At 46.3% G+C, this 26,898-nt stretch overlaps 2 non-coding genes across 2 annotated transcripts; one reads left to right on the forward strand and one right to left on the reverse strand.

The window, feature by feature from the left end:
- Positions 1-1,164: 1,164 nt before the first annotated feature.
- trnar-ccg (transfer RNA arginine (anticodon CCG)) lies at positions 1,165-1,254 on the reverse strand. The gene is given in 2 exon segments: positions 1,165-1,200; positions 1,218-1,254. It is a non-coding gene; the product is annotated as a tRNA-Arg (tRNA).
- A 1,928-nt stretch (positions 1,255-3,182) lies between these two features.
- trnap-ugg (transfer RNA proline (anticodon UGG)) lies at positions 3,183-3,270 on the forward strand. Its single transcript is given in 2 exon segments — positions 3,183-3,218; positions 3,235-3,270. It is a non-coding gene; the product is annotated as a tRNA-Pro (tRNA).
- The last annotated feature ends 23,628 nt before the right edge of the window (positions 3,271-26,898 follow it).

Raw genomic sequence — 26,898 nt, forward strand, 5'->3', positions numbered from 1 at the left:
CATGACTTGGATCTGCCTTAATAGGAAATCAGGCCTCTACGAAAGGAAACTAAACCCACGGAACTCTCCTTTGAATTGGAGGTAATGTTGTGCGTCCAATGTCCCTGAGCCACAATTTGACAGTGTCCCCAAGGTTCTGCTTTGCCCGACCATAGTGCTGATTGTCCGCCTTCTGTACCACACATTTCCAAGATGTTCTTGCATCTGATGGCGGCCATGACATTTGTGAATCCGAAATGCTCTTCATCAAACTGCACCATTTTCTTCAATCGGAAATTCACAGACCAAGCCAAACAAGCTCACGAAGAAGTCGACTCCATTTAACAACGTGTAACTTCCAACGGCGTGGCGTGATCGAGCTGAGCAGAATCTCTGTGTGATATGCATGAGTGTGTGCCAGAACACGCATAGTTTTCATTCAGAAACAAATCATTGGTGAAGTATACGCTCATCGCAAAGGGAAACTCGCATTGACAGTTTTTAAATCATCCAAACTCTTGCGGGAACAGTTGATCTAACAATGTGATGACGTCAGAGAAGCTGTTATCGTCCTGAGCTGTCGCGAAAGGATGCCGACACAACCCGCTCGCAGAAAATCAGAAATGTAGTGATTTGTGTAATTTTTGGGAATTTTTTCCAGTGTTCTTTTTTCATTCAGTTACAGAGAAATGCACACGGCAAACTGAGAGGCTGAGGGGAAAAAATGGACAACACAATGGATAGTTGTGTCAGAAATGTATCGACAACTAGAAAACAGTTCATTCATCTCCGTCAGCGTTGACCTCGCCGCGTCCCGCACATCTACCATGCTCAAGTTGAGACCACGATGGGCTACACTCCACCGATCAGAGGGAAAAAGACAGCAGGTGTATTGGAAAACCACCACATGGAAATCCCCCTCCAAGTTGTAAGCCGACCATTTTGGAAACATTCCGTAAGTATATGTTTCCATGTGACGTAAATGGAGGCCATTCGATCCATCTGATTAGTGCCGGATCAAAGAGCACCCCTTCCTACAGTTAACATTCGCTGACATGTATCTCCGACATTCCACACAGACAGAACCGGATGTAAGGATTGAACCCGCGTCTCTGGGACTGTGAGATAACAGCCCCACTCATTTAAATGAAGCACACAGCAAAGTTATATCCGTTGAACTGCAAACGACCGTGGCAGGACTCGAACCTGCACTCTTCTGATTGTTCCGATGTTTGTTACCGGAATCAGACGCCTTCTCCATTAGGCCACACGGCCGACAGCACGAGAAACCACCGTGAAATCCCTAGGATCTCCGTCCACAGATCCCTGCCACATGAGGAACAGATTCCATCGCTTTCTTATGTTATCTCTAAGCATGCACGACCTGCGCAGAGGTTACATCGGTATGAACAAGTGCAAAGGCCTCGTGAAAAGTAAGGGATGATTGCTGAGGAGGTCACTTGGAAGAGGTGTGAATAATTTTGAGCAAGACTCTTTGGAAGCGACAGTCCGTGTCCGAAAGTGTAGTGCGAGCCTGGGTGTGAGAGGACGCCGGCACCTTGAATTTGTTTCCTTTGCAATTGTGCAGACATTGCTTCAGTGAAAGGACAACACCGAGAAAGCCCTGGTAATTCAGGGGACAGTTGTCGGAAAATAATCGTGTTTTCCAAGGACTGTGGAACTGCATCCAATTTAGCAATACAATAGTACAGCTCAATGCTCAAAAAATATTCTGAACTCGTCCTCTGGTCGCTTCATGGAAATTAACGTTAAAATTGCGTTATAGAGGGAGAGAGAAAGGGAGGGAGTGAGAGAGAGAGAGAGAGACAGACAGAGAGACAGACAGACAGGCATACACCCAAGTGAGAGTGTAGATGCTGGAGCAACGCACATAGAATGCTGGAGGAACTCAGTGGGTCAGGCAGATTCTGGGGAGGGAAATGAAGGATCGACGTTGAGAATTTGAACACGGTTTGGGGGTTGACGAACGCCTCTGATACGGAGAGTCCACTGCAGACCATTGGTCTCAAGAAAATTTCATGCTTGAAACGTCACTGAGATATCACATGGAAAATGACAAGAGTTCGTTGTCTGAGGTTGGCCATGCATCAGTGCGCGTACGGATGACCTACTGATGATCAGGAAGTGATTTCGCGGAAATCAGGTGGGCTGCAATTATAAGGCAGTGACCTTTCCGCCATTCCCCGTGGCATAACTTCATAAATTGCTACTTGCGACACAACCAGCCTGGAATTTCTCGATGCACAAACAGAAAATGAGGGAAACACTCAGCAGTTTAGGCCGCATCTGCAGAAGGAGGAACCGTTAACGTTTCGAGTCCGGGACACTTCCTTAGAACAGGGGAAATGAGAAATACAAGATGGTTTTCGGTACGATAGCAGGTCGCGGAACGATATGCAGAACAAAGAGGGAGTCCCAAATCCAAATCCACATCGCCGCTACAACCCCTGAACAGCACTGTTGGAATATGATCACCACACCGGCTCCAACGATTCTGCGTACAGGTCAGGTGCCACCTTCTGGTGATCGCCAGTAATTACCGACCTTCTGACGACTCTCAATCTTCAACACTGATGCAAAATGTAATGAAACCTTCTCAACTGCAATTTTTAATATTGTATGCATGTTTGCAAATAAATATTCCGCCAACTGCTTTACTGCTTCAGGACATTCTATTTTTCAGCGCATAAGCATCTCTCCGGAAGAGAAAGGCAACGGTTAATACTTCAAAGGTGAGAATATTTGGCTGCTATAATCCTCCCCACGGCGAACAAGCAATATGAGTTTCACCATATCTCTGCAACCCAGTTCTCAATATTTTGCCCCAACATATTGTAAAGGGGGAAAGACACGGCAGGAAGAAATGTTATCGCCAAGTGCGCTCTGCTGCCGACTGTTCTATCACCAGTGACCTCCGAACTCAGTCACAGCGTTTGATGATGTATTATCAGAAACAGGGGCCTAATAAAGCGTGAATGAAGAACTCCTTCAGCTGCATTGGGCCAGGCCCTTGTTTCCGCAATGGATTAACGTTGAAACATCACGTTACGATCATAAATTGATCATTATCACAGTGGTTAAGTGCAGAGTTGGAGCCGCATGGTGCCCCGTGTCCTTGCCTTGAACACTGTACAAAATATTCCAATTACGAATTGGATGAGAGTACCGCAATGAACAGGAAGGGCTCGTTGGTCTAGGGGTATGATTCTCGCTTTGGGTTTGAATTTCCGAGCATGCGAGAGGTCCCGGGTTCAAATCCCGGACGAGCCCTCTGTTTAAAACATTACTTTACCATTTTGGACCTGGTGGTGAAGAAGTAGTTTGGCACACTTGCCTTCATCAATCAGAGTATCGACAGCAGAGATGGACATGTCATGTTACAGCTGCACCAGACGTTGGTGAGACCGCACTTGCAGTTTGGTTCCTCGTTTTCCTCCACCTTTCGTCTGTGATGTTTCCTCTTTACTAATCTAGATTAAATACAGGCATAAGCAAGTAAATTTAATTTGCTGCTTCATTGAAAATGGAAGAGTTCAGCAGAGGAACAGGCCATTCGTCCTCTAATGTTTTGCGGAACTAATTAAAATAATGACACCTAATCACTCCTGCTGAGCATGGTCCATATCCCTCTATTCTCTGCACATTCATGTGTCTATCTGAAAGCCTCTTAAACGCCTCGATCGCCAGGCACCCACCACTCTCTGTCTAAAACACTTGCCCCGCATATCTCCTTTGTACTCCAAGTTTAATGCATGCCATCCAGCATTAGATATTTCGTTTCTGAAACAAAAATATACCATCTGTCCACTTTATCAATGCTTCTCATAATTTGATAAACGTTTGTTAGATCTCCCCTTCCCTTCCACTCCAGAGAGAGGGAACCCAGTTTGTCAAACCTCTCCGGGACAGCTCATGCCCTCTACCCCAGGCAGCATCCTAGTAAACCTCTACTGAGCCCTATCTAAACCTACACAGTCTTCCTTTAATGGTGTGACAGAATTGAATGCAATACTCCAAATACGTTCCATCCAGAGTTTACTAAATCTGCAATGTAATTCCTGACTCTTGAACTCCATTCCACAACTTATAAATTCAAGCATGCCGCGCGCCTTCTTTACCGCCCTGTCGACTTGTGCAGCAATATCCAGGGAGGATTAGACTTGGACCCCAAGATACCTCTCGACAAGCTTCCTCCGAGTTCTTTCGCTTCAATTTTTATTCAATACTCCGGTATCTCCATCTATACTCACGGAATATCAATCGCAGTTCTTTGATTCATTCAATTTTCTGTCCTTTCCGTCTTTTCACTAACAAATGTTGCATCAGTACGCCAGTATAAGGGATAAATTAGAGGAAATTCCTCCAAGCAGAGATCGTACCTGAAGTTTCATTTGTAAAGGGAAAACACTGTAATCTGTTCTGAACTTTACTTTCATCACACGGAATTTGCGAGAATTCCATAATTCTGACATCAGCGTGGAGGAGGCGGCAGTGTGCTCACGGTGACGTCACGATGATAACTGCTTACAGGCTATTCCCCTGAAATCTGCTGGTTCTGGAGAAGGTGTTCAGCGACGCAGGTGGAGAAACGCAAGGATATCTCACTGACCCAAAAGAAAAATGCCAGGTACTTCACCAGAAATTCCTTCCGTCCAATTGCTCGGAAAATATTATTGACGAACCTGGTGCTGCAATAGGATAGGAAGTGTGGGACTGGTTCTGTTGCTTCTTCAGTGAAAGAACAAACGAGAAAGGACGAGAATTTGCGTTTGACAAATTGCGATTTGCTGTACCGTAACTTTATCAATTCGCATCAAATGGGTTGACACTAAATTCTGCCGCGCAATGGATAGCGTGTTGGACTTGTACTGTCACGTGCTCAAATAATTCAAAGATTCTGGGTTCCAGTCCCACCAGAGTCTGTGCAAACAAGGTCAGAATTTGAGTGGCTGATGACGTCGCCTAATGGCGAAAATTCTGCATATCCAGTCCAAGGTTTTAAACAATCGAATACTAACTTAGCAAGATGATAGTTTTCTCTCAGAGAGGCCCAGTCTGTGGGACTGTTTCTGGAAAATACGACGGGCATTTTGTCAAAACTGTTTCCATCAGGACTGTACACATCTGTTCGCACACTTTAGAGCGGATGTGAATTCTCCAGAGAAGGGCAGAGACAAGAAGGTCTAGAATCATTGACAATGGGCGCGATTTCATTCGCAAGGGAAGTGTCAGCAGCCAGACATTGTTGGCCATGTTCGTATCAACGGGATAAGTAGAAGAAGGAATGAGGTCCTGAATAATGAACATGGGGAGACTGGCAGAAGGTTGCTGGAGCAGGACCTTCTGGGCTATAATCTCTGGTTTGCTCAGGGTACCACGTGCTGGTGAAGATAAGAAGAGGGGAACAAAGGACTGCAGATGCTGGAATCCAGATGAAAAAAAAGATGCTGGAAGCACTAACGAGGCAAGGCAGCACCCGTGGAGTAAAACAGACCGTCAACGATTAGGGTCAGGAGCCTTCTTCAGGACACTTCTTCAGAACAGTCCTGAGGAATGGTCCTGACCCGAATCATTGACAGTCTGTTTTTGTCCTTGGATACTGCTGAGTTGCTCCAGCATCTTGTTGAAGGTAGGACCAGGAGGATGGGGCAGATGCATGCATGCAGATGTGCTTGTGCAAGATAAAAGGATTCTGGTACATCGAGCATTGGGATCTATCTGGCGCAGAGGTGACCTGTACAAGAAGGACGGGTCGCACCTGAACTGGAGTGAGACCAACATCCTGGCGGGAAGATTTTCATGAGGCAGAGGTGACAGGCAAATTGCAAGCTCTGCTAGACTAAACTGCATTTATTTTAATGCAATAAACCAGGCGGGTAAGGAAGATAACCTCAGGGCATGGATTGGCACACGGGACTGGGATATTATAGAAATAACAGAAACATGGTTGAGCGAGGGGCAGGGCTGGCATTTCTATGTTCCGGGGAGAGATGCTCCAGGCACGACACACTGGGGAGTAAGAGAAGAAGGGAAGTTGAGTTTATGATGACGATGAACATCACTGCTGTACTAAGAGAGGATATTCTTGGGGAATAGTCCAGTGAGTCTATTTGCGTGGATCTGGGAATAAGAAGGGGAAGATCACTGTGATGATATTGTATCATCGGGCTGCCAATAGTTACTGGGAATTAGAGGAACAAATATGGACGGTGATCCCAGTTAGTTGTAAGAATAATAGAATTACAATAGTAGCTGATTAAAACTTCCCTCATATTGATTGGGATTGCCACAGTACAAACAGCTTGGGCGTGTTGAAATTGGTTTATCGTGTCCGGGTGAGTTTGTCAACGGTACGGGCAGATACATTTGCATTGTCTTCAGCCACGGCTGAGGCAACGAATGACTAGAGGGTGGGTTGTGCTGTGTCTTTATGAAAGAGGGGCTGGAAGTACAAGAAGGGAAAGGCAGTCCGGCGAGTCTGACATCAACGATGGGAAATTTATTGCAGGGGATTCTAAGAGACATGTTCATTCAGCATTTGGAAAAGAAGGACGGATAAATGAAATTCAGCATGGCTTTCTGCGGGGCAACTTGTTTTTCATAAATCTGATTGAGCCTTTTGAAGAGGTATCGGAGACGATTGACGACAGCAAGGAGGTAGACGTAATCTTTATGGACATTAGCCTGGCCTTTGACAAGAACCCGTATCGTTGGCTGGTCTGGAAGGTCAGATCACATGGATGTCAGGGTGACCTGGTCAATCGGATGTAAAATTGACTTGGTGGAAAGAGACAGAGAGTGGTGGTGAAGCGCTGTTGAAATTTCGCGTCTCCAATCACTACAGCTCTCTTTGACGTCACCCTCCGGTGTTGTACATGAGAACCGGCCGATGTGCTACAGAATAAGTTTCTGCTGCTCTTCTCTGAAAGGCCATTGCCCCTACATGGCAATTTCTTGTCAATCGAAGAGGCGGCATCCAACATAAAGGACCCTCTCCATCTGGGACACGCCCTCTTCACTTTATTACCATTGGGGAAGAGGTAGAGAATCCCAAAGACCCAAACTCAACGATTCAGGAACAACTTCTTTTCCTCCGCCATCAGATTTCTGAACGATGAATGGACCTATGAATTCTCTATTCCTCTTTTGAACTAATCATTTAGTTTTGTAACTAAAAACAATTTTTTATGTATTGCACTGTACTGCACCCGCAAAACAATAAATGTTTCGACATGTGTCAGTGATAATAATCCTGATTCTGCTGCTGAAAACACGGCTTTCAAATGCACTTGTGTGTCGGTTGATGCTTTAGCTCCGTGACCAACCGGAATATCAGCAGCTAACAAAGGCTAAACCGTCGATCTGGTTCAATGATTCAAAATATGGCAGGAGATGCCCGAGGTTGTCCGTTATCTGAAATGCCTGAAAGAGACGGGAAAACGACTTGTCCCAGGTGTAAAGGGAGATGAAACACTTCTGGGTGTAATGCCCTGAATTCCAACATTATTTTCTTTCTTTAACACATTTAAATAATATTCCCAGCAGATATTCCATCCCTTTCATCATCTCCTGTCTGAATTTAGACTGAGTCACAGCATAAATGCAAGTGTTTGTGCGGCAGCTCAAAAGCAGGAGCATGTAGCTGGTTTCATCCGCAATAAACATCGGGCCACATAAACCAGTAAAATAATAGCGCTTAATAATTTGCACACAGAGGAAAAATACAAAATACGTCATCCAAAGCAGTATGAAATTGCCAGATATCGCAAAGAGTAAGGTGATGTTTTCTGTTTTCCATCTCGGCATCATTGTAGTTAGCATGATTTTTGCTGCCTTTCAGACTCTTGCGAACTCTACTGGCCGCTAAAATGTGTCCCACGGTCAGAACATTGAGCAGAGATATGCAGAACATTGGGAAGAGAGGGTTAAAACAGCGGTGAATCCAGCTGAATGCGATACATGAAGGTTCAATGTAGGCAGCTAACTTTACAGAGCAGCCCCATTGAACCTTGTTTTCAATAGCAAAGGGTTCAAATACAAAGTACCACGGGATGTTTTTTCACAAAAGAACAGTGGACATACAGTATCTATCACCCTGGCTGCAGTTTTTACGGTGCAATATCTGGTCCGCAACTTGTGACAACAAATCATCACATATCGGTCAAATGTGAAAGACAGTGTCAACCACACGGAAATGTCTGTGGCTACATGATTTAGGGCCCTATGGACTGAGCACACTTGGGTAATGTAAAGGAATCCTGTTATGACATATAAATCATTAATACGGAACAGTATCACGTCTATGACCACGACCAACAGATCTGCCGCTGCCATGGCTACGAGGTAGAGAGAAGCACACCTGGAGAGGCCACACTTTCCCCGGGACAGGATCACAATCGCCAGCACGTTCGCTGTGATGGGGGAAGAATCAGAAACAAAGACTCACCAGCCAGCATACATTTATGGAGCCCGTGACGCAGTGCCCGATCCACACCTCACTCTCAGATCAGAACTGAGCATATACACAAGCAGGGACAGGAAAGGATTTTTTTCCCTGGGGCGTCGGAGGCTGAGGGGGTGATATTGCAGAGGTATATAAAGTCATGAGGGGCATGGATAAAGTGAATGGTCACACTCTTTTCCCCAGGGTAGGAGAGTCTAAAACTAGACTGCAAAGGTCCAAACTGAGAGGGAAAATATTTCAAGGAGACTCGAGTGCCAACGTTCTCATGCACAGGGTGGTTGGTTCTTGGAATGAATTGCAAGAGGAAGTAGTAGAGGCGGGTATAACCACAAATTTTAAAGGGCAATTAGACATTTAAATTGACAGGAGAGGCTTCGTTATAAATGGGACAGATGCAGGCAAGTGGGTCGGGATCAGGTAGGAAAATTGGTCGGAATGGACAATTTGGATGCTAGAACCGGTTTCCTTGGCGTATAACTCTCTGACCCCATGACTTTCGAGAAGGGGAGCTTCTTACTGTAGCAGCTACACTTGCTTTAAAATACTGCATTGAAAAAAAAAAGCATTGAGAAATTAATATATTTAAGGTCTCCTCTTGGGACTTCATTGCTGGGTTGACAACACCGGTGCTTAACTACAGAAAATTGCAGCTCAAAAATTTTCCTGGTTTCATATATCTGCATAACGTCGCGAATCAACAGAAGTGCAATATTTATATTCGAAAACAATACTTAGAAGCAAAGACCGGATTTTCCAGTGTAATCATTAGCTCGTTTTGAAAATCAGATTTCGCAGAAACAGACAGACGTGAAGCGACTTCAGTTCATTCTGTTTTTCTCTGTTTCTGATGATTTTATAGATCTTCAGCATAATCTGCCGAGGAACTGAGTTTTGCGCCCATCTGCCAAACTTCTCCAGAAATTAAACTGGCAGGGTTTAATTGTGCTAAAATGTTACAGCTCATAAAAAATAAATTAGTTTAAATCGCGAGTGGTCAATGTCAATGTCTGATGGCCTGAGGGTGAGGATACTCAGACGTCACACATTGAACTCCAGGGCACAAACCTCCGCTCTATGCACGATCGTAACATTGCAGTCTTCTAATCCTCCTTCTTAGGTCATACCATAAAAAGGCTGAGGTATGTGAAAATGGAACCACTGTTCATGACGATCTGTTAAGACGTTCGGGAACGTTACATTAGAAAAGAGAACCATTACAGCACAATTCAGGCCTTTTGGCCCATAAAGCTGTGCCGAACACGTCCCTACCCTAGAAATTACTAGGCTTACACAAAGCCCTCGATTTTAGTCAGCTCCATATACCTATGTAACAGTGTCTTGAAAGGCCCTATCGTATCAGCCTCCACCACCATTTCCGGTAGCCCATTCCACACACTCACCATTCTCTGAGTAAAATACTTACCCCTGACATCAACTCTAAATTTACTCCCCAGCACCATAAAGCTATGTCCTCTTGTGGTCACCAATTCAGTCCTGGGGAAAAGCCTCTGACTATCCATCCTATCAATACCTCTCATCATCTTATACACCTATATCAGGTCCCCCTCATCCTCCGTCTCTCCAAGAAGAAAAGACCGAGTTCCCTAAACCTGCTTTAATAAGGCATGCTCCGCATCCCAAGCAGCATCCTTGTAAATCTCCTCTGCACCCTCGCTATGGCTTCCACATCTTTCATGTAGTGAGACGACCAGAACTGAGCACATTACTCCAAGTGGGGTCTGACCAGGGACTTATATTTCTGCAACAATACCTCCCGGCTCCTAAATTCAATTCCCCGATTGATGAAGGACAATACACTATATGCCTTCTTAACCACAGAGTCAACCTGTGCCGCCACTTTGAGCGTGCTATGGACTAGGACCCCAAGATCCCTCTGATCCTCCACACTACCAAGAATCCTGCCATTAAGACTATATTCCGCCAACATAATTGACCTACCAAAATGAACCACTTCACACTTATCTGGGTTGAACTGCATCTGCCACTTCTCAGCCCAACTCTGCATCCTATCTATATGCCTCTGTAACCTCTGACAGCTTTACAAACTATCTACAACACCCCCAACCTTCGTGTTATCCGCAAACTTACTAACCCACCCCTCCACTTCCTCATCCAGGTCATTTATAAAAATCACAAATAGTAAGGGTCCCTGAGTTACATCACTGGTCACCGACCTCAACACAGAATACGACCCCTCAACAACCACTCTTTGCCTTCTATGGGCCAGCCAGTTCTGGATCCACACTGCAATGTCTCTTCACCTTCTCAATAAGCCTCGCCTGGGGTAGCTTATCAAACGCCTAGCTGAAATCCATATACACTACATATACTGCTCTCCCTTCATCGATGTGCTTAGTCACATACTCAGAAAAATCAATCAGGCTCGTAAGGAAGGACCTGCCCTTAACAAAGCCATGCTGACTCTTCCTAATCATATTATACCTCTCCAAATGTTCATAAATCCTGCCTCTCAGGATCTTCTCCATCAGCTTACCAACCACTGAGGTGAGACTCACAGGTCTATAATTTCCTGGTCTATCCCTACTCCCCTTATTGAATAAGGGAACCCCCAGTCTTCCAGAACCTTTCCCATCTCCAGGAACGACACAATGTTCATCGTTAGAGGTTCCGCAATCTCCTCCCTCGCCTCCCAAGGCAACCTGGGGTACATCTCATCCGGTCCCGGTGACTTATCTAACTTGATGCTTTCCAAAAGTTTCAGCACCACCTCTTTCCTAATATCTACATGCTCAAGCTTTTCAGTCCACTGCAAGTCCCCACTACAATCCCCCAGATCTTTTGCCGTGGTGAATACTGACGTAAAGTATTCATTAAGTACCTCCGCTATTTCTTCCGGATCCATGACACTTTCCCACTGCTGCACTTGATAGGCCCTATCCTTTCGCATTTAGCCACAATCTTGTAGAACGCCTTGGGGTTTTCCTTGATCCTGCCCACCAAGGCCTTCTCATGTCCCCTTCTGGCTCTCCTAATCTCTTTCTTAAGTTCCTTCCTTTTAGTCTTGTACTCCTTCAGATCTCTAACATTACCTAGCCCTCTGTACCTTTTGTAAGCTTTTCTTTTCCTTTTGACTAGATTTCTTCTAGCCTTCGTACACCACGGTTCCTGTATCCTATCACGACTCCCCGTCTCATCGGAACAGGTCTGTTCAGAGCTCCACACAAATATCCTCTGAATATTTGCCACATATCTTCCGTACTTTTCCCAGAGAATATCTGTTCCCAATTTAATCTTCCAATTTCCTGCCTGAGAGCCTCATAATTCCCTTTACTCCAAGGAAACACCTTTCTAGCCTGTCTGTTCCTAGCGCTCTCCAGTGCTAACGTAAAGGAGATAGAATTATGATCACTGTCACCAAAATATTCATTGGTAAGATTTACCTCGCAGATGGAGGAACGACTGGAATTAATAATGAAGTAACTTTTAATAAGCACGGGGAGTGTGAGTTGATAAAAGGCAAATCGGATGATCTGTCCGCAAATCGTGTCTGACTGACCTGGTTAGTTTTAAGATAAGGGAGTCTGATAAACGATATGCATTGGACGTGGTCTAGTGTATTTGATACCAACTGCTTGATTGAAGCGCACACACATTATTGTTTCGGCAAAGTGGGAGCAATGGATTGAATGATACAGTGACGATATTGATACCAGGTTGGACCAAGGAGACGAGGTGGTGTGTCGCGTAATAGGAGAACTTTCCTGGGAGTGGAGGGGTAAATGTTCCCAGGAGGCAGCTCTTCCCATAATATATTTTCCACACATATTACAATTTCGGAGTTGGGTGTGCATCTGTTGAGTATAACATTCTGTGGATGGCAGATGACCAGTTGTGGTCAACACCGAGGAAACAATGAGGCACACACCAGCAGATAGTGTAAGAATGCGCAAAGAAATGGTGGATAAAATGTGAACGGAAGTGAACTGAGATAAAACTCAGATTAAATGAGAGAGCGTGAAGGGTGTGTAAGTGCCGAGACAGCTGGGTTTTCACGTTAGGGTTACACATCGGTTACTGTATAACGCGAGAGTGGACGCAGCAAAGCAGCGGCGATTGTTGGATTCAGAAATGGCGGCGTAGTGTGGAGGAGGTTGCAGTGTTTCTTAGACGAGGATTGTCACAAATAGACAATTGCATCATTTGCATCAGCAGTTCATGAAGAGCTTTCTGGAAAATAGTGACCGGATGTCTTCATGAAAGAGGGGTTTCAGCTAAACTTAAGTCTGAAATAAAATGGGCTGTTTGACCTTCGAACAAAGTGGTGGGGGAGATTTTAACAGATTTTAATGTGGTTATGGTGGGGTTGGACAAGTGAAGAGAGAGAATTTGTTCTGGTTAGCGGATGGCTCAGGCACGAGAAATCGCTTGATATATGCACAGTAACAGGAGTGAGATGGAACCACACAGCACAGAGACATTCACGGTGGTCAAACTACGCATACGGTGTTACACCACAATCCTGCACTTATTTAGTTTTATTGTCCCCTGGAGATGGAGTCACCTTGGGGAAATCGTCCTCTGCTTCAATAAACAAAAACTGATCCAAAGATCTTCAGAGCGAACATTCGGAACGTTTAACGTTCTGAAAAGTCACAAGAAACAGAAAGAAAACCTGCAACGGATGCAGTTGTTGTCAACATTGAAAAGACTGAGCAGAGGACAATTGTCAGTGAGCGTTAGAAACGTCTTCACAGAGAGAGAGGGAGAGTGGATCCGTTCGATTCTGTTCATGGCTGTGGCCGAACATCAAAAGCTCCAAGTGGTTTAAGAGATTCCTGTCGGAAGAGGAGCTGAGAAGTCAATGGGAAAGGCAGGCAAATGCGACTACAAATTTCTTAGACTGCAGCGAAAATGATGGGATTTTTAAAAACTGATTTACATAGGGCAGTGGTTTAACATGGCGAACAGGATGTTTGAGCGCGGGAGGTCTGGTGTCACGCTGCACGAATTTATCATCTTATTAACGACTTCGTATGAAGTAAAGAGAGAAACCTCGGCATTTAGTCCATACCGAGAGCAGGGAAGGATTGAGGGAACCACGTCAGAAAGTGAATTTGATTTCAGAGACACTGACAATGTCAGGGCAGTTTCACAGGGAGGCTGGCCTTTCTTCAATCGCAGGCTCCGTGGAATGGATTCCATGTAGCAGCAGTTTCGCTTTTGGAAGGGACGTTGCAGTCGACCGCTTTCTCCCACCGCTTGGAAGGCGGAATATGAAAGGAGTATGTGAATCCTTCATCTGAAGTGATCAGGCTGGGATTTGGTGTTTCTGCCTGGTTTTGCAGCGGTGGGGTTTTGGAGGACCAGGATTAATCTCCTGCACGTCACGATGAAACAGTGACAAATGACACTGCTGACTGTCCAGAATCTCGGGTGTGTGTTCAGGTACCGAACGGCTGGGGTCGTGTCTGCACTCGACAAAGGGGAAAAGCAGGTATTTGACAGAATAAAGCAAGGTGACACAGACCAAAAGTAATCGGAAAGGCAGAAGGAATGAGTTGTTGCATGGAAACAATAAAGTGACCTTTATTGGTTGTGGGGAATTTCAGTCTGAATCAGCAAGTTAGACAAAAGTTAAACCAATAAAATCATCTGAATCTTTTTGCGCTTAAAACTAAAAAAAACGTTAGAGAAACGATGGCTCAGGAATAAACAGCAACTGCTAATTCTTACTTTCAATGGATGGAGGGCGGGGAAATAAAATGAATGAAGCTGTTGCCGAGATAAGAGCAGGAACTTTTCAGAATTGGATTTAACCACTTACCTGGAATTCCAACGGCTGCTATGATGGGATATAAAATCGCTTTTGCCTGGAAAACGGGTTCAAGTGCGGAAAATGATCTGAACAGACGAAGTCCTGCCATTCCGGCGGAGAAGTGATGGAGAAACTCAGTGTTCGGTGCATAAATCCAACTGCCAGCGCGTTGCAGAGGCAGCCTTCATGTCCATAAGAGACACCGTTCCCGTGGGACCGGCAAAAATCTCGAAGCTTTAACATTACTTCCAGTCATCTGAGCAATTACGTTTCTGCTCAACGATATGCATTCACTGACGTTGAATAATGTTTTAAAGTGAAAAAAAACTTGAATAATTAAATCATATATTGAACCCATCTCCATCCATTTCAGTGGGAAATGCAGGTCTTCGGTCCTCTGCCGACATCACTGTAACACGTTAAACAGATGTAGGCACGGTTCCATTATTGTGTTAACAGTCCGCTTCTGCCGGTGTGCCGATTCGGTTCAGCGTATTTTCCACCTCCTTTGCTCAGCTCGCAAAAATGCAAAGGAATTCCCTTCGATGTAGGTTATTAGGATCTCAACAGGTTAAGGAATTTGTGGAGGATTCAGGGGCCGACAATAATAAACGGTGACAATGAAATTGGGTCAGCTTTATGAATTCAATTTCCCTTACTATTTAATTGGGGTGGTTAAACGTTCAAAGGGTTCTCTGGACTTGTGTACGACTTTCCCTGAGTGGTACTGATGTGATTGGAACCGAAAACGAAGGTTAAACTAAAAGTCAAAAGCAAGTAAAAACTGGATGAGATTAAAATGTAGACTCCCACTGACACTGTGCAGGGGCGTAGACACAAAGGTAAATGAACACGTTGACTGAACATAATCCCACATTGAGCATACAGTGAGGAAAACAGACATATGCAAAGTTCACCAGGATGACGAGGAAATTGCAGCCTGCTCCACCATTCATTATGACCCAGGTGAATCCTTGATCTGTACATCATGTCCCAGCTCCCTGTTTATACTCATTGATGCCTTTTGTGGACAGTGATCACTGTCCCACCCACATCTGAACTATGTTCAGCATCGTGGTATCCACAGCCTCCTGTGGTAGAGAATTCCACAGATCCATCGGCCACCCAGAGAAGAAATGTCTCCTCATCTCTTTCATGAACGGCGTGCCCCTGATTTTCAAAATGCGGTCCTGATGAAGTATCCTTAGTCGCTAGATAAGTCTTGCCTACATCTAACCTGCTTAGACCTTTCAGAACTTTGTACATTTCCAAGAGATCTTATCTTATTCCTCTCTCAGTAAATAGATTAATTGTCGATCGTGTATCTCCCAACACAGCAGTTCCACCAGGGAGACACTAGACACCTGAATCTGCTGCAATCTAGAACAAAAAAAAACATGCTGCTGGAGAAACTGAGCGGATCACGCAGCATTTTTTGTTCAGTTTCTGCCGCAATTAGAACATGTCTGCTTTTGGCACAGAGCATTGAGTTTTCACGCGGATACTGTTTCTACATTGCACGACAGATCGGGACTGTGATGATGGATCTGGGTTGTTGGGTCGTCACAGTTTGTTACTTTTTTTCTTTAGGGGTAGGATATTTTCCAGGGTCCACTGTGTCCTTGATAGTATCCGTTTCCGTCAGTAGAAAGCACGCCACTTTGTAGTGGTAGTTAATCCGATAACATGGCGATCTGCTGCAATTAGTTACCCAGTGATTACAATGAGCAAGAATTAACTCGGTGCTTGAAATATTGACCAACATAACCCGTGGACGGTTCAGCCAACTGTTGGAGTAAAGAGCACACGACCCATCGCTATTGGTTCAAACATCTTGTTTACATGACATTGTCACCGGCTCCATCACCAGAGGAAACCCGTTCTCTGTATTACTCTATCGCATGGATTCACTTTAGAGTATCTTCAATACTGTATATGTTGTGGATGACATGTTTGTTGCGTTGGTCACCCCGCAAATTTAGGGAAGATAGGGAATGGGTGACCAACAGGCAGGGCAATGGAAGGAAGGTAGTGCAGGAGTCCCCTGCGGCTATCGCCCTTTAGAACATATATACCGCTTGGGAGACCTTTGGGGGAGATGCCACATCAGGAGAGGAGAGCAGAAGCCAAGGTCATGGCAACATGAGTCGCTCTGCTGCACAGTAGGGCAGGAAAAGTAGTGATTCTGGGGGAGATGGGACCTGAACAAACGGATGGTCCACAGCACGGCAGGACAGGGATCAATGTCCGAGAGGGGGAAATTTAAATTACTATGGCAGGACGACGGGAATCCATGCAAAAGGACAGAGGGAAGCAATGCAGAGAACAAAGAAGTTATGGAAGAGAAAAGAGAGGAGGACAGAAAAATCACATACAAAAGACACAAAGGTTCTAAAAGGACAATGAGTGGGAAGTCACATCATCTGAATGCTCGTACTATTCGAAAGAAGGTCAGTGAACTTGAGAAGCAAATCAATACAAAGGGGTATAATATAACGGCCATGACAGAAACGCGGTTACCACCAGGTGGAAATGATTGGGAATTTAATATCCAAGGGTATCAGGTAATACAGAAGGATCGCCAGGAAGGTAAGGATGGTAGAGTAGCGCTCGTAGTTGAGGAGCAGATCAGGGTAATAATGAGAGACGATATAAGTTCTAAGGAGCAGAATGTTGAATCCATCTGGGTAGAAATCAGTAATAGTAAAGGGAAATAAATCACTGGTGGGAGTTCTCTGTAGGCCACCAAATGATAATATTACAGTGGTACAGGCATTAAACGAAGTTATATCTGATTAATGTAAGAATGGTACGGCAATTGTCACGGAGGACTTTAACTTTCACATTGATTGGGCGAATCAAGTTGTTCGAAGCAGTTTTGAGGAGGACTTCATGGAATGCATCCGTGACAGCTTTCTTGAACAGCATGTTAGTGAACCTACAAGTTAACATGCTCTCTTAGATATGGTCATGTACAATGAAAAAGGCAAAATTAACGATGAAGTAGTTGTGGATCCTGTTGGGAAGAGTGATCACGGTATTATTGAATATCTCATACGAATGGAGGGTGCAATCTTTAGACTTTATACCCGTGTATCATGGCTCACGCAGGGAGATAAAAACGGAATGAGGGAGGAGTTGACCAGCGCAGACAGGGAACACAGGCTATGTGGTGGAACAGTCAAGGAAAAGTGGAATACTTTCAAAGAGATGTTTCCGTGTTCTACAAAAGTACATCAGAGTTAAAAGCAAGGAGAGGAAGGGAAGTTTGGATAACTGAGGAAATAAAGGAAGACGTCAAACTCAAAGCTCATGCACACAAAGTCGCCAAGAGTAGAGGGAAAACTTCGAAAAGAAAAAAAAAGAAACACTGAGCAAGAAAAAAGAAAGGGAAGATAGATTATGCAAGAAAGCTGGCACAAAATATAGAAACTAATAGTAATTTCTTTTTTTAGAATTATTTAACCCAGAAAAGAGTGGCTAAAGTGAACGTAGGTCTCTTGGAAGACGATAATGGGGAATTAATATTGGGCAATGCGGAAATAGCCGATACTTTGAACGACAACATTGGATCGGTCTTCACAGTGGAGGACACGTCTAACATGCCAAAGGGAGATGTCATGGATGCAACAGGATGTGCGGACCTCGACCGCTTCACGGAAGAGTTAGTGCTGAGAAGACCTGTGGGCCCAATGGTAGATAAGTCCTCTGGTCCTGATGGAATGCGTTCCAAAGTATTGAAAGAAATGGCGGAAGTTGCCGGAGAAGCTTTTCTGAGAATTTACCAAAATTCACTGGATTCTGGGCAGGTGCTGGTGGATTGGAATGCAGTAATTTCAGGCCACTGTTTAAAAAGTAATGTAATAAAAGACAGGTGACTGTAGGCCAGTTAGCTTACCGTCCGTGTTCAGGAGAAAACTTGAAGCTCTCATTAAGGAAAAAATAGCGAGACATTTGGATAGAAATGCGTCCATCAGGGAGACACAGTATGGAATCAGGAAGGGCAGGTCCTGTTTGAAAAAACTTGCTGGACATATTTGGGAATATAACGAGCGAAGTGGACAGAGGAGAACGGCTGGATTTCCCGAAGGCTTTCGATGAGGTGCCGCAAAACAAAGTATCCATAAGATGTGGATGCATGGATTTGGGGTCATATATAGCGCAGATAAAGGATTAGTGAACGAAAAGAAGACAGAGTGTTGGGATAAATGAGTGTTTCTCTGATTGGCAATCAATGATAAGCGAATGCCGCAGGGGTCGATGCAACTGTTCGTGATATACATTTACGATCTGGAGAGGGGACGAGCTTTTCGCATCTAAGTTTGCTGATGACGGTAAATTGAGTGGAAGAGCAAATTGTGCAGAGGTTGTGGAGAGTCTGAAGAGAGATATAAACAGGTTAAGTGAGTGGAAAGATGGAGCAAAATGTTGCGAAATGCGAGGTCATCCACTTTGGAAAGAAAAACAGAAGACAAGATCAGCTTATTATTCAAAATGTAAAAGATTGCAGAATACTGACTCTGGGACCCATAGGGAAACGACAAGCGCGGCCGAGGACGGACCGTCCACGTGGAAGCCCCCTCAGGACGAGGAGACATCCCCACGGAGCCCCCATCGCCCAGACCCGACATCCGTACTCCACCGGAGCGCCCGACGCCGAGGCCAGACTCAGCGGAGCGCACGACACCGAGACAGACTCACCGGAGCGACCGAAGCCGAGACCCGACTCCTGGACCCCGACGGAGCTCCCGACGCCGACAACCGTCCCGAAGAGATCGACTCCCGAGGCCCAATCCGACGTGAGGCCAAGGCCTGGGGCCCGACCTGACGCGAGGACCGACCAGCCTGAACCCGACACTGGTGCCTCTTCGGATCAGACGCCCGACCATACGAAGTTCCCGGGACGAGTCTGGACGTCGAGGCCCCACTCTCGACGCCTGCATTTACCTGCTGGGTCAGCTCACTCATCTTCAGGACACTGAAACCCGCAACAATTTACCCCACAAGACAGCAGAATTTGTATTGGTATTGTTATTGGTTTATTATTATCAATTGTACCGAGGTACAGTGCAAAGCTTGCCTTTCTAACCTGTCGTACAGGTCAATTCATTACACAGTGCAGTTACATTGACTTAGTACAAAGTGCATTGATGTAGTACAGGTAAAAGAGTGACAGTACAGAGTAAATTGTCACAACTACAGAGAACGTGCAGTGCAATAAGTTGCGAGGACACAAGGTGAATCGTGAGGGCATAGTCCATCACATTGTATCCGGGAACCGTTCTATAGTATTATCACTGTGGGGTAGAAGCTGTCCTTAGGTCTGGTAGTAATGAATTGACCTGTACGATCGGTATGCAAGACAAGTTTTTCACTGTATCTCGGTACTTCACAATAATAAACCAATACCAATACCAATGCTGTTGTGCAGAGGGACTTGGGAGTGCTTTGTCATGAACGGTAATAGGTTGCTTTGCAGGAGCAACAAGCTATCAGCAAGGCAAATGGAATGTTAGCCTTCATTGCCAGAAGGATTGAATTTAAGAGCAGGGAGATTATGCTGCAGCTGTAGAGGGTACTGGTGATGCCAGTACAATTCTGCAATTCTGATCTCCTTACTTGAGAAGTGGTGCATAGGAGCTTCACCAGGTTGATTTCGGAGATGAGGCGATTAGGCACTGAGGAGCGATTGGTTCGCCTGTCATGATACTCGCTTGAATGCAGAAGAATGAGAGATCTTGGAGAAACATGTAACATTATTAAGGGATAAATAATGTTGTTTCCATTGGTAGGTGAGATTAGAACGAGGGGACATAGCCTCAGGACTCTGGAAAAGAGATGCGGAAGATAGTGAGAGGGGGTAGGTTTGGAAGAGACGTGAGGGAGAGAGAAAGTGGTGGCTTCCTGGAATGCGTTGCATTCAATGTGGTGGAGGCAAATTCATTGGGAGCTTTTAAGAACGGCTTGGATGGGAACATGAATTGGAGGAAAATATGGAAAGATATGGGTTTTATGTTGGTAGGAGGGATTAACTCTGTCAGAAATCAGGCTCGACGGGCGAAGTGGCCTACTCGCGTTCCTTTTTTTTTTGTCCTTATATTCTTGTCAGGTGCAGGGACCACGACGAGTTAGATCGGGAAGTGAAGATTCTATCTCATCGTACGAGTGCACTGTCCAATAGTCTCTGTCCCCTCCTCTACTCTCCTACACACATGACTGTGTGGCAAAACACACCTTGAAAGCCAGTTACAAATTCGCTGATGACGCCACTGTTGGTCGAATCGCAGGCGTTGACGACTCAGCTGACCCCAGTGAAATACGTCACTTGCGACAACCTCTCCCTCAAAGTCAACAAAACTAAAAAGCTGATTGTTGACTTCAGGAAGTGGAGAGGAGGCTGACCATGCGCCAGTCTTCATTGGGGAATAGGTGGTGGAAATGGTCAACAGCTTTCAATCCCTGAGCGTTCACATATCGGATGACGTGTCCTGGGCCCAACAAGTAGATTCACAAGGAAGGCGCGCCAGTGTATTTAATGACTTGGAAGGTTAAGGAGGTTCGGCCTATCACCGAACTGTCTGAAAGATTTGTTCAGATGTACTGCTGGAAGTGTCCTGACTAATTGCATCAGATTCTGGTGAGGTAATTCAAATACGCACGAACGCAAGAAGCTGCAGAGAGAAGCGGACTCAGCCCAATAAACCGCGGGCACATCCCTCCGCACCATCGTCAGTAGCTACAGGAGCCGCTGCCGCAAGATGGCAACATCCACCATCAACGTTCCCCACCATCCGGGCCATGTCATCTTCACGCAGCTACCAACGAGTAGGAAGTGCAGAAGCCACACCACGCTGTTCAAGAACAGCAACATCTTTTCAACTGTTCGGTTCTTGAACCAACCAGCACCACCCAAATCTCTACAGTTTAGCAAAACGATGACCACTTTGAATAGTTTGCAAGAAAATATACACTTTAGATCTGATTGTATTCCGCTTGCATCTGTCTGCACTTTGTCTTTGACTCTTTCCAGCGGGGTAGAAGCTGTCTTTGAGTCTGGTGGTTTTATATCTTGCCAATGGAGGGATTTGAGAGAATGTCGGGGGTGTGTGGGTGGGTGAGGGAGAGGGGGAGAGCAGTAAGAGAGAGAAAGGGCGAGAGAGCCAGTGTGACTGTGCAGAAAGAGTCTTTGACACTGTAACTCCAGTTTACTTCAACTTAATTCACTTCTTCATTCCCTACCCACCGCTCCCCACCCCTGCCCTCACATGTCATACTCCGGACCATCACAGATTCCCACCGTCCCGTTGCTCTCGAAAGCCACCGTCGACCAATCGATGACGTTTTCCCGGGACACACACAACCCCGGCCGACCTCCTCGACCTCACTCTGCCCCAGCACTCGGTCCCACAGGTTGACCTGAGACACCTCGCCCACGAATGACTGCTGCGCGTCAAAGCCAACTCCCACTTTGTCCTGCTCCTGCCCCAGTAGCAGGACCATCTCTGCCCCTGCCGTCCCGTCTCCGACTCCCACCTGATGTATAGGTGACGGAGCAGCGAATCAGGTTCCGACAGCTCGAAGGGGGTCTTCTGGGCCACCACATCCAGCTGGAAGCTCCGTGGTCCCAGCTCCCAGCAGAGTAGCTGGTTGTCGTTGTAGGGCCTGGCGTAGGAGAAGAAGGCGTGGCTGCGGGTCAACTGAGTGGCCGAGCGCGGGCACAGGCTGAAGGCCCTCAACTCGGGGAAACGGCTCGGCAGCAGCTTCACGTAGGAGGGTAACCCGGAAAAATCCTGGTTCATTTCGATTTGGATAAGAATAAAGATTTACCCTGCACACAAATGAACTGCAAACCTTGTGTTCTGCTTCAATCTGAGATCAACATGCAATGTTATGGTCTCGAGCACGGTCAATGGCACGCGTGAAAATAATTATAACTTTATAAGGAAGGAAATACCACCGTGCATTGATTCGCCTGAGGAAAATAAAGAATTGATGACGATTAAGGTCACATAATAACTTCGCTTTTCGTTTTACTGCCGGCAAGGTCGCCGCAGCGCTGCGGTCAGTTATTTTGGAGCTTCCGAAATTCACGTACCAATTCTCACATGTCGGGGATGTGATAGGAAGCGCGAACGCCCGGAGAAAACCCACGTTGCTCCAGAATCAGGTTGCGCATTCCACCTCGACCACTTCCCCTCACCTCGTTCCACGAAGCGCGGGAACACTCACACTAACCCGCTCTGAAACGGGTGAAGGAGACCCTTATCAACACGTTATACCCAGGAATTGCCGCACAATAACGTTTCACATGGACTCAGAGGCACACACAGACGGAAAAGCATAATTATTTCGTGAAATCCTCCCACGGACTGACATCCTCAAATACAAAACTCCATCTTACACACACACGCACACACACACACACACACACACACACACACACACACACACACACACACACACACACACACACACACACATCTATTGCTGCTGTCAATCTCTTCCACACTGTGTCCTCCTCGACAGTGAGTGTGTTCATATCATCGCTTCCATCTCCCTCACACAAAGTTGGAGTTGATTGGGCTCAATGACATTTTACACCTGAAACATCATTTAGTTCTGCTGCTGGAATCATCTGTTTCCCAACAGCGAGCTGACGGCACCCATGAGGCTCACCTTTAGCTCGATAACAGCACCGACCCAGGGCTCAGTCAACTTAATAAAGTGATGTGTGCGGGTACTCAGCGCAGTGAGGCCGCCGCCCCCGCTCCTTGTTCTGTCACGGTGACGGCCTGTGAGTGTCAACAGAGCTCTTCAAACGGCAGCAATATTCCCGGTTGTTACACCACAATCTGCTGCGCCTGTTGTTAAAGTGAACAACAGTCTTACCCTCCCACACTGGGAAATGAAAGCATATGGGAGATTGAGCGGGAGCAACCTCTGAAGTCGATGCTTCCACCCAGTGTAGGTAATGTGTATATGAGAACCGACTCCATGTGGAAATTGCATTTTTATCAAGGAAATACCAGTCTACGAGGTGTTGGAATATCACATGATACACTGAGATACCTCACTTTCATTGACAGATCTTTCACCTCTCTCAAGCAGTATCATTGCGCCTCAGAACAAAACTGGAAACCACACACAATTACTTTCCTCAACCGTGTTACTGACAAAATCTACGCAACCACTTGGAATGGCGGCAGGAGAGGCAGAAGAGCGGCTGATGGTAGTGGGCATTGGTGGGATTGGAAGCAGAAGAGCACTGCGAGTTCGACGACAGACTGATCAGCCCTGTGTCCGCAGGGAATGTGTGGAGTGCGGGGCTGTGAACACCGCCCGGGACACAGTGACAACCAAATACACATCGTTATAGGGGGGACTCAGAAATTCGGCCGTCTGGACTGGATGTTCACTGATTCGGGGCGGTTGGTCAGTCGTTTCGGGATGGGTGTCTACTTTCAGTTACAGACAACGACAGAAGTCAGGCAGACTGACACAGCAGGCGCCATCGACACACAGTGTGTGTGTCGAGGTGTGTCATGCGTTAAATAAACAGACAGCGTGTTCCTTTCACCCTGATCTGCGACTGACAGTGGAAATCCCCTTCTCATTCTGCCCGCCCTTTGATTTAACTCATCCTCAATGACACCGTCATTGAGTTCTGTCCAATGCGCGTCGGTTTACATTCTGGAGGACTTAACGTTTTACGTAAAGTGACAATGAACAAGAGCAGGAAGTTGCTGAACGGACCGAGTCTGTGAATAAGCGGTCCGGCGTCAGTGTGGGGGTTGCATCGACGTTGTCCCGTTCAGTAAAGAGAGTCAGCGGCAGGCGGCTACCAGGCACGGCTGCTGCGGGGAACGACAGCTCTCCGCGGGCAGTGGCTGGATCAGAGAGCGGAGATCTTGAGCTGTTGCTGATGCAATCTGGCCGGTTCCGTTTCTTGCACTTCGCGGTCCGATAGGCAATCCGTTATTTTACTGATGATAATACCCAGAAAGCCAATTTATATTCTCACGCCTGTTGCTCTGTCGAGATTGTTCAGCTCGAAATGCACCGACTGGTTCCATGTGCATTAGGGTCAGTTCGAGTGTGTCGAGGGGAAAGCTGGTGATGACAGTGGAAACTCAAAGCTTGGGAGAAGCGGAGACCGAAAATTAAGCAAAAGGATAGCGTTGTATGCGCAGGAGCTTCTGAAAGTCAAATGTATAATCGACGGCCTGCCGGGACTCAGATTCTAACCGTGGTTGCTGCGGCCACAACACGGTGTGGTGACCACAATACGATCACGGCTGCACACTTCAGCTGTGCCCTTTATGCACTGTAAAACCCCCTGATACCGGTGTGACTCACTTACTGACACTCCGGTGACCAACAGTAACTCAGCGGTTCGCGCTACCCGGCCGAGCTTCCACAGTGCTCCATCCTCCTTGTATTTCCCTTCTTTGTCTGCTTCCATCTATAATAACAGCCTCCTTCTCCAACTCTATCCATCACTCTCCCCCACCTGTCTCCATTTGCAAATTGTCCCTTAATCCAGCAAGCTCCTCCTGTCACCTACGTGCCCTGCCTCACCATACCCTCTCCCTTTAAACTGGCTATTACCACCTCCGTTGCCAGTCCTGGTGGAGGGTCAGGACCCGAAAGGTCCACCATTCCTTGCCTTCTACGGACGCTGCCTGACCCGCTGAGTTTCTCTCGCAGTTTGTTTCTTGCTCGATATTGCATCGTCTGCAGTACCTTGTGTCTCCTGCCTTCCATTGTGAGCTGCTTTCAGGTGTGAATCTGTTCACTGTGTGGATGTCCCGTTCCAGTGCACTGCAGTGAAAGCTGGAAAGGAAGGCGCCGTTGATGTTACTCATGGTCGACAGAGAGAGCTGATCCCTTCTTTGGATTCTGACAGATTTATTTTTCTTTTGGCTCCTTGATTTCAACCTTCAACGCCCCAAATTTCTCATGAGACCCCCATGTTACTGCGATTTTGGTGCAAGAATAAATTGCCGAAGGAAATTAGCTGTTCAGGAAGGACATGCAGGGACAGAGGGAGAGTCGATGTTCGGGTCTAGGCACTGCATCAGGACTGAAATGATATTGGGGTGGATGAGCCGGTTTAAAACAGTAAGCGTGGTGCTGTAAGGCAGAAGCTGGGAGGTGATAGGTAGAATAAGGTGATATCTGTGTCTGGGACATGTCTGTCAACACTGATTTTGTCAGTTGGGAGCATCTGTGAACGTGGTTCTTCCTGTCGCGAGTGCACTTCACACAGATATGACGAGAGTGGCGTATCTCCTGACCAGAGACGTCCCCAATAGTCGATGTACTTCTGTTCTTGGTTCCCCATATGTACACATAGAGGTGGCGCAAGTACGGATTAATGGTTTGAAAGCTGCCAGATTCTGAATAGGCAGGAGGGTGGATGCTGTGTCCGCTAGCTACAGACACCGTGTAATCGAATATAAGAGTAAACGAACAATGCGATCCATGTGAATAGCTGTCTGATTCCCAACAAATTTCCCTCTCATACGAGACATCCTGAGGAAGGACAGATTGTAATAGACTGCTCTGCATTGGAATACTGTTATTTAATAGGCAGTGTTATCCACTTGTCACTGGGAAACAAATGGTAACGCGTTTAGGAACGCAATGGAAGTTTATCCTGCCACCTGGTGCAAAATATTGCTCGTCTGTTGTCAGATCTTCAACAGTTAAATCCAGCTGAAGAGCGGGTGATCATCATGTTTATTTGGATGGTCTGTTGGCAGTATCGGGATCCAGTGACCTGGGCTCCGCCACAGAAGGTTTGAATGTATGGCCTCGATGCCTCGTGCCAGAAGCCCCAATTATCAATAATGCAGATCCAAGGACACACTGATGGGCTGTCTAGATCAAGAGGTAGCTGTATTAGAAGAAGGACTCAGACATTCAGGACAGAGATGAGCAGAACTTTCAACCGAAAGGAGAGAATATGTATTCTCCACCCAAGAGCCTGAGTGGCCTCTGCAGCTGAGCATATTCTGGACGATTGCATTTTTTTTAACATGAAGGACATTACAGTAGTTAGAGTAGAGTAGCAAACTGGCTTTAAGGGAATGTCATCAGTCATCGTTCTGCTGATTGTCGCAGCTACTGCCTGCTGACATTTAGAGCCGTTTTTTAAAAAAAATAATTAGCTAAGAGTAGAATCTTTAACACAGGCTCATCAAACTCCACAGGAATATGTGCAGAATTAAACTGCACTCAACTATCTAATCAAATCCAACCGCTGCAGCTCTGACACTCTTCAGACACAGGATAACCTTGCTCTGCACCTGAGATGCAGTGCCAAACTTGCCCACTGTCCACTCACCCACGACAACCTGGTGTGAAGCTGTAACCATTGCGCCGAGTTTCATTTCCGAGCGCAGCCCATCTGTCAGACAGCAGGAATACAGGATCCCCGGTAATGGGACAGGAACAATATCTCAGTCTGCCTGCTACAAACGAAAGTTTCACTCGGGGGACCCAGGAGAACTCATTGTTCAGGAAATCCGTTACTGGACATCCCACCGTTCCACTGGGCAATAGCTGGACCAACCGGGCGGATGGGTGCAGAGACGTGCTGGGATATTTGGAGAAGACTCCGCGATGGGGAACT

Source organism: Pristis pectinata, chromosome 33, assembly GCF_009764475.1.
Source record: "Pristis pectinata isolate sPriPec2 chromosome 33, sPriPec2.1.pri, whole genome shotgun sequence".
NCBI classification, from domain to species: Eukaryota; Metazoa; Chordata; class Chondrichthyes; order Rhinopristiformes; family Pristidae; genus Pristis; species Pristis pectinata.